The sequence below is a fragment of the Solanum lycopersicum genome, chromosome 12, assembly GCF_036512215.1.
Source record: "Solanum lycopersicum chromosome 12, SLM_r2.1".
Lineage (NCBI taxonomy): Eukaryota > Viridiplantae > Streptophyta > Magnoliopsida > Solanales > Solanaceae > Solanum > Solanum lycopersicum.
The window spans coordinates 51,280,485-51,288,648 of NC_090811.1; the positions used below are offsets into that span (position 1 = coordinate 51,280,485).

Sequence of the window (8,164 nt, forward strand, 5' to 3'; positions counted from 1 at the left end):
TGTAATTACATGTTTTTCTGTACTTCCCTCAGCATGTTGAGGTTTGAATGTTTCTAAGCTTGTTTGTGGCGTTTTGCTAATAATAATATTCACATTGGTTGTCAAAAAAAATTTAATCAAGGAAATTAACGGCATTTAGTGGTTTAGGTGAATTAAGTGATGATTATCCAAATAATAAATAGTTAAACCAAACATAAAATTAATTTGTGATATATATAATAGTGGAATAATAGTGACTGATTAATTAGACGTGTTTAGTGGCATTTATGTGAATTCATGGTATTACGTGAATTTGGTGGCAATAGGTGAATTTGTTGACGGTTTATGAGAATTAATAGCGCTTAGGTGAATGGAACAAGAATTTAGGTCTCGGCTTCGAAGAAATCTGAGTGTGAAAAAAGTTTCTTAAGAGCTCATTCTTGAATGGCGCTCTATAATGCGCGATGTCAATTTAATCGAAATTCTAATGTAAGCTCCTCATATCAAATGAATAATAAAAAAAATAAGAATTTAGGTGAATTTAATAGCGAATAAGATAAATTTAGTTGAATTTAGCAATGATTTATCGAAATACCAAATAGTTAAACCAAGCATATAATTAAATATATGATATATATTAAAAATATATTAGCTTCCAATATAGTGCTCAAAGTAGCAATCGAGTACATAGAACTTTCCAACTCAACTAATTATCATGACATAAAATAATGAATAATATTTGTTAGGCCAACAACATAGTATTTCAACTTCAGAAATTTTATCTAGTCAAATTTTCAATGTACCAACAAAAAAACAAGAAAAACATTATTGGAAGTCAAATAAAAGATTGGACTTGATCTTCAACATACCAACAAAAATTGTTCATGGATTCCCATTATCTGAACACCTTAGTGCAACAGCAATAGCCAAAAAAATAGGAAAATCTCTGATCTGTTTAGATTATTCTGGGGGCATCCAAATCTACATTGTAGTTAAGCTCTATATAAATACCTAGTTCTTCTCTATTCTAAAACACAAGAAGAAGAAAAAAGAAAAATTTAACCATCTAGCATTAAAATACAAATATTCTCAATGGGAAGCCAAATGAAGAAGGCACCAACTACAGTAGCTAAAAGTGAAGACTACAAGGTTCCCTCGGTGCCTAAAGAGGAATACAAGGTACCTACTTTGCCGAAGAATGACTACTTCAAGAAGCCATCAGTTTCGAAAGATAACTATAAGAAGGTGTCATCGGTTCCAGAGGTATCCTTAGTGCCTAAAGAGGAATATAAGGTGTCTTCTTTGCCGAAGAATGATTTCTACAAGAAGACATTAGTTATTGAAGATAACTATAAGAAGGTGTCATCAGTTTTTAAAAAATAACGATTACAAGGAACCCTCAGTGCCTAAAGAGGAATACAAGATGTCTTCTTTACCAAAGAATGACTACAAGAAACCATCAGTTCCAGAAGATAACTACAAGAAGGTGTCAACTGTTCTAGAGGTACCCTCAGTGCATAAACCAGAATACAAGGTGCCATCTTTGCAAAAAATAGACTACTACAAGAAACCATCAGTTCCTCAAGATAACTACAAGAAGGTGTCATCTGTTCCAGAGGTACCCTTAGTGTCTAAAAAGGAATACAAGGTGCCTTCTTTGCAAAAAGAATGACTACTACAAGAATCCATTAGAAGATAAGTATAGGAAGGTGCCAACAGTTCCAGAGGTACCCTCAATGCCTAAACATGAATACAAGGTGACTTCTTTGCCAAAGAATGACTATAACAAGAAGCCATCAGCTCCAGAAGATAACTACAAGAAGGTGTCATCATTTCCAGAGGTACCCTCAGTGCCTAAACAGGAAACTCAGGTGCCTTCTTTGTCTAATAATGGCTACTACAAGGAGCCATCAGTTTCAGAAGATAACTATAAGAAGGTGCCATCAGTTTCAACAGATAATAACTACAAGGTACCCAAAATACCTAAACAAGAATACAAGATGCCTTCTTTGCCAAATGATGACTACAAGACACCATCAATTCCAGAAGATAACTACAAGAAAATAACAATTGTTTCAGAAATACCCTCAGTTCCTAAACAAGAATACAAAGTACCGTCTTTTCCAAAAACTGACTACTTCAAGAAACCATCACCTTCTCCATCACCGTCACCTCCATATTACTAAATTTTCATCTCGCATGTTGAACGTGTTCCAGTGGAGTCCTTCTCCAACTCAACATATATAACCCATAGAATTCTCCTCCTATTATGAGTCCAAAGGCATGATATCAATGCCTATCAAAATTTGTAATTCTTTATTTCTTTTCTTTTCTTTCTTACTTCGAGTTGCAATTGTTTTTTTCATTTAAATTCTATCTTGAATGTATCCAGAGATATATGTCTATTAAACACAAGTTCTTTTTTTAAGTTTTATTGAAAGTTTGTATCTATAGATTCACCTATTCTTCCAGCAATTGTCAATTAATTTCTAATAAATTTAATAGCAAATAATAACCATCAAAGAGGATTTGGTGATTCCAATACCAAGAGTACAGTGGCCGGCATTTCATGTTACCAAAACAACAAGCAAAATAAAGAAAGAAAATTACAATTTTTATAAGTTCATTGAGTTACATCATACTGTATAAAATTAGGAAAAATAACCTAATACGCAATTTATTTTATCATATGCTCTAAAATTTTCTATCATTTTATCACAAAAATTTCTACTCTCTCATATTATAGGATCATCCTTCATATGCAATATATCAATCGGATACATCACTTTAGCGATATATCGGAACATTGAGTGATGTATCTGAAATAGAGATACGATATATCAGGACATTGAGGAATGTATCTAAAATCAAGATGTGATATATCGAGACGTTTTGAGTTGTATCCAGGTTCTACCAAATTTTTAACATATTTTTGCAATTTAAAAAACAATAGGAATATGACGTAACTAACTTTTAATAATATGAGATTTGTTTCAAATTTCCATTAAAATGCCCTTCCTTTTAAACTTTTTGAGCTAATTTGATTTATTACATCACTGTCAGCTGTAAATCATTTCGATCTGATGACATATTAAGAAAATTATTTTAGCTTTGGAGTAGATTTCTACTTCAACTATAAAAACATTTAACGGTGATTAATAGGTGAAGTTAATTAGCCCTGATTAATGTGAATTTACTAGTAGTTTAAATGAATTTTGCCATGGTTTGTCTAAGTACACCATATAGTAAAGCGAAAATAAAATTAAATAAATGATATTTGAATAATATCTTGCAATATATTATCATACTTGGTGATACAAAGTATATATAATGGTGAGAATATAAAGTCGTGCTCAAAGAATTAAAAGTACATATAAGAAATGGTCAAATCTTTATTAGGCCGATCGACAACTGTATATTTCAAACTTAAAAAAAAAATTATTTGATAAAATATTCAATGTACCAACAAAAGGGAACAAGAACAACATTCTTGGAAGTCAAAAAAAGGTTGGAGTTAATTTTTGGGATAATGCACAAGTATCTCATTAATCTATGTTCGAATCTTAAAGACACATTTATACTATATTAAGGTCCTATTACCTCTTTAATTTATTTTAGAAGTAATTTTCTACCCCTTTTCGGTCTACGTGGCACTATCTTGAAAAAAAAAAGCAACCAGCATTGGGCCCACAAGATAATATCACGTAGGCCAAAAAGGGGTAGAAAATTATTAATAAAATAAGTTCAGGGGTAATAGAACTTTAGTATAGTATAAGTGTGTCTCTGAGATCTCGAACATAGATTGAGAATACTTGTGCATTGTCCCTTAATTATTAAAAAAATAGATAAGTCAAACAATTATTAGGTGTATGAATTAATTTCATGGCTTTCTTTTATCTCAAGACCTAATTATTGAAATAAAATTAACCAAAAAAATGGGAAAATCTTTTATATGTTTGGACTATTTGATAAGCATTCAAACTCCTAAAATTCAAATATTCTAGATGGGTAGCCAAATGCAGAAGCGAATGCCTCAATTTGCTTGTTTTTTGATATTTTTCTTGATTGCCACTTCTATTGTGGCATACTCCCCCATATTCTTATGAATCAACAGATAAAACATACAATAAAGTACCAATCACAATGGCCAAAAGCGAAAAATTGGGATAATGCACAAGTACTCCCTCAATCTATGTCAGAATTTCAGAGACACACTTATATTATACTAAGGTCTTGTTACCCCATGAACTTATTTTATTAATAATTTGTACCTCTTTTAGACCTACGTGACACTATCTCGTGGGTCCAACGCTGGTTGACTTTTTTTTTCAAGCGAGTGCTACCTAGGCCGAAAAGGGGTAGAGAATTACTTATAAAATAAGTTCAGGGGATAATATGACCTTAGTATAGTATAAGTGTGTCTCTGGGATTTCGGACATATATTGAGGGAGTACTTGTGCATTTTCCCGTGAAAAATTCGATGTATCCTCAGTGTCAAAGAATAATTATACTATAAGAAGTCATCAATTTCAGAAGAAAACTACAAGAATGTACTCTTAGTTCTTGAACAGGAATACAAGGTGCCCTCAGTGACTAAACAGGAACATAATGTGCCATATTTGTCAAATAATGATTATTACAAAAACTCATTGGTTTCAAAAGATAACTACAAAAAAGGTACCCTCGGTGTCTAAACATGAATGCAAGGTGCCTACTTTTCCAAAGAATGACAACAAAAAGAAGCCATCAGTTCCAGACGATGGCTATAAGAAGGAGCTATTAGTTTCAAAAGATAACGACTACAAGGTACCCACAATGCCTAAAGAAGGATACAAGGTGTCTTCTTTACTAAAGAATGACTGCTATCAGAAGCCATCAGTTCCAGAAGATAACTACAAGAAGGTGTCATCTGGCATGTTCCAGATGTACGCTCAGTACTTAAACATAATACAAGGTGTCTTCTTTATAAAAAAAATAACTACTACAAGAAGCCATCACTTACAGAAGATAGCTCCAAGAAGGTGTCATCTGTTCCAGAGGTACCATTTGTCCCTAAAAAGGAATACAAGATGTCTTCTTTGTCAAAGAATGACTACTATAAAAAATCATTAGTTATTAAAGATAACTACAAGAAGGTGTCATTTATTCCATATGTAGCCTCAGTACATAAAAAGGAATATACTGTCATGACCCAAAACGAGCCGCGAGTGGAATCCACACTTACCCTCCTATGTGAGCGAACCAACCAATCTAAACCCCATCATTTCAACCATAATAAACAGAATACAATGCAAAAGACTTAAAACTCATTAACGAAATCAATAAGTAACTTCTAAAATTTATCAATTACTATCCCCAAAATCTGGAAGTCATCACCACAAGAACATTCTATCCTCAAATTATTAAATCTAAGAGTGTCTAGAAAGCTAAAATAAGAAAACAGATGGTCCATGTCCGAACTTCAAGGACATCAAGACATGAATGAGAGAGAATCCAGTCCGAGCTAGGAATAATAGCTCACCCTGAAATCTGATTATGCTGAGGTCTGGCTAGAGTTGCAGTTGAGTTGAAGACGATGACACATTTGCTGCACTCCACAATTAACAAAGAGAAAACATACAAGTAGGGGTCAGTACAAAGCACAAGTACTGAGTAGGTATCATCGGCCAACTCAAAATAGAAAGCAATATATATCAGATAATAACATAAAGTCAACCAAATACTTAACAGGTGACAACAACAAGTACCTTAACCATTGGCCACAACACCAAGCACATCTATGAGGACTCAAGCCTCCACACCATACTCATTTGGGAAATAGGTTCTTTAAATTTGAGTATATTAGCATAATTCAAGATTCATTCTCTTTACTATCCTGGTGTCAGAACGTGACACTCTGATCCCCTCAATATTCATTCATCTTACTATCCTGGTGTCGGAACGTGACACTCCGATCCCCTACTATCCTGGTGTCGGAACGTGACACTCCGATCCCCTACTATCCTGGTGTCGGAACGTGACACTCCGATCCCCTACTATCCTGGTGTCGGAACGTGACACTCTGATCCCCTAATACTACGTGTCGATTCGTGACACCCGATCCCCTAATCTCATTAATTTCGTTCATCAAGCCTTCTTTTATACCAAGGCATCATCATTAACAAAGTGAATTTAAAGGTTTAAGATTCACAGTGTCATATTTCCAATCCATTACAATTACATAATCACATCATGCAAGCACACAATTAAGCATATAGAAGACTTTACAATACCACCCAATACATATCATTCGTTATTAAGAGTTTACTATTAATTAGTAGAAACCATAACCTACCTTCACCGAAGAATCGAAATGAAACAAGCTACTTCTCCAATACTTTTTCTTTCCTCAACGCCTTCGAACCTTTCCAATCTATCAAGTATAAATTATTCATAAGTAACAATTCTATAAAAACTCATAGTACTTTAATCACTTTTCTTAATTTTGATATCAACTAATATGTCCACTCTCGTATTTCTGAAATTTTCCAACCTAGGGTTAAGTCTTGGTTCCTCCAAATATATTAATATAATGACATTCATATAATATAGCACACATAATATTTAATTACCCATACCGAACATATGAATACTAGAGTAATAATGTGATCACTATAAGAAAATTTCATACCTAAAACTCAATACTGGATAACGCCTAAAGCCTTGACTGAAATTCCAATTTCATTATACAATTCTAGTTAAATATTAATTGATCACCAAACATCATTAATTAGGCATTAACTTCCTTAACTTCTTATTGGTCATAATGGTTTAAATTTTCAAATTGGCGATCACAGGTACAAAGAGGAGTTCTCAATTCGCCTCTTTCCAATTAACATTTATTATAATTTAATTCTAATCTTAACATTAAAACAACATAGATTTCCTATCCCAACCATTAACTATCTACCATTATCCTAAATCATTATGTTGATGAATATATTATTGTATTTTGAATCCATCTAATACTTACATAAATTAAAAAGGGACATTAATTGGTAACTACCCAACAGAAAACAAAAGGGGAGGGGTTACAAAGGTTACTAATACCTGGGGTTGCTGCCTTCGATGTGCGGCTTTCTCATTCCTTTTTTTTTTCCTATTGATTCTTTACTAACCTAACTATTAAAAGGAGTAAATATAAAAGTGGTGAAAGTGATCCACTATTAATCTTAATATTATTTTCTCTACCCACTAACTAAATAAATTATTAAAACTGCCCCACTAATTTCATAATTATAATTATGAAATAGTTCAAAATACCCATTTAGAATCTAACGAAAAATATTTTATGAAACACAAGGCTTTAGCTCTCAAAACGACCAAAAGGGTCGTTACATATACAGTGCCATCTTTGCAAATGAATGACTATTACAAGAAATAATCAGTTCTAAAGATAACTTCAAGTTTGTTTTAAAGGTACCTTTAGTGCCTAAACTAGAATACAAGGTGCATTCTTTTCCAAAAATTAACTACTTCACCAAGCCATCACCTTATCCATCACCACTGTCATACCCCTTTTTTGCGCTCGAAAGGTGGAAGGGTCTTTCCAATTTAAGTAACGGTATTGATTTAGGGATTATTTAATTTTGTAAGAGTTGCCACTTGGAATTGAGTTGTGGTGTTTCAAGTCACATTTTTGTTTAATCCCTAATCAAAAGGAAATGACTCTTTAGTTTTGGTGTGCGAACTAGAAATTCAGGTCATAAATTCTGTTGACCAATGGGAAGGTATTATGCATCCCTCGAGTTCCATGGTTCTGACAAAGTCACTTTTACGTACTTATAGTTAAATTCTAATTATTATTTTATTATATTATTACATGCCATGATTTGCTCTTATTTATATATTTTAAATGTTAAAATTTTATCAATCTCAAATTGGATGCATAATTATATTTTTGATTTTTGACATATAAACAACCTAAGAGCATAACTACTTTCTTCTCTCAAGTGTGTTATCTAATATTCTATGTATCACATCTTGACTTTAATTAGATAAAATGTTTGTCAAAATAACCAAGGTGTATAACCACATCTTAAATTTTTTTTTAAATGTTTAAGAAAAAATATGTTATCACATTCTTAATTGAAATAATTTTTTTTTTAATAAATTAATAAAATAATTTGGCCAAGATATTTAACCG

General features: G+C 32.4%; 1 long non-coding RNA gene and 1 pseudogene across 1 annotated transcript; one reads left to right on the plus strand and one right to left on the minus strand.

Moving 5' to 3' along the window:
• Positions 1-1,071: 1,071 nt before the first annotated feature.
• LOC101268659 (protein PELPK1-like) lies at positions 1,072-2,432 on the plus strand (annotated as a pseudogene).
• A 2,168-nt stretch (positions 2,433-4,600) lies between these two features.
• LOC138340654 (uncharacterized) lies at positions 4,601-7,137 on the minus strand. Its single transcript, XR_011213375.1, has 5 exons — positions 7,069-7,137; positions 6,314-6,391; positions 5,501-5,566; positions 4,982-5,031; positions 4,601-4,888 (listed from the first exon to the last, which is right to left on the minus strand). It is a non-coding gene; the product is annotated as an uncharacterized lncRNA (long non-coding RNA).
• Between the last annotated feature and the right edge of the window lie 1,027 nt (positions 7,138-8,164).